The following is a 1093-nucleotide window of genomic DNA, read 5'->3' as shown; positions in this document are numbered from 1 at the left end:
CCCTCGTTCTGTCACATAAACACCCACCCACCCACTCCTTCATTCACTTACCCAAAACTTACCCATACAAATAACCACCGAGCACCCATACACTCGCCTCGCGCTCAGAATTGTGCACGCGCACACGCACACGCCCACTCACACGCACGCACGCACGCACGCACACACTCACACGCACGCACACACACACACACACACACACTCACACTCACGCACGCATATTTTCGACCTATCTACGAGCGACACGACCTCATGTCAGTCGACGTGGTGCACGACATCTGCTACCTTGCTCCGCCCCGACAACACACCACCACGTCATGCTCCTCATCTGCATCCAGCCGCAAGCCGGACGCCGCGAGCACGCTCTCACAGCTGTTACCTACATTAACATCATCTCTACCTGCCGTCGTCGATGCACGCCGTACACCAACTGCGTCACAGCCGCCGACTCGCTGCGGGATGTGTGACGTGCCGTGTTGTATAGAGGAGTGATACAGGAGCGGGAGACGGTATATGGGCATTTTCGCACGCACTGATACAGTTCAACAGCGCGGCAACGTCACCAACAACGTAGATGGACACGCTGTTTCTGACATCGGACGAAGATCCGCCTACGCGGTGCTGCTCGCGCGCCAGTCTAAGTTTAACGTTTCAAGAATTTTCGCGCATAAACGCAGCGGCGTCTGCTTCAGGTTACGTCGGTGACGCTGCGTCGATTCTTACTGACAATATCTGCATACATCAGCTGCCATAGCTAGAGAGCGAAACGCGAGAAAGAGAGAAGGAACGCAAGCGAACGGGAGAACGTGGAGGAGAGAGAGAGAAAACGAAAAAGGGAAAAGAGAAAGAGTAAAGGACAAAGAGAAGGATATTGAGTGGAAGAAAACGAGGCAGACAGACAAAGAGAGAGAGAGAGAGAAAGCGATAAAGAGAGAGGAAGAGAGAGAGAGAGAGAGAGGAAGAGCGAGAGAGAGGGTGGAGACAGGGAGAGGTCCGAACAACATAACGCCGAGCGGCATCTGCGTCGTATACAGCTAGAGAGCTAGCGTCTGCGTCGTATACAACTAGAGAGCTAGCGTCTGCGTCGTATACA

This window comes from Priapulus caudatus, unplaced genomic scaffold, assembly GCF_000485595.1.
Source record: "Priapulus caudatus unplaced genomic scaffold, Priapulus_caudatus-5.0.1 Scaffold720, whole genome shotgun sequence".
Lineage (NCBI taxonomy): Eukaryota > Metazoa > Priapulida > Priapulimorpha > Priapulimorphida > Priapulidae > Priapulus > Priapulus caudatus.
Note: the sequence above shows the minus strand (reverse complement) of the source record.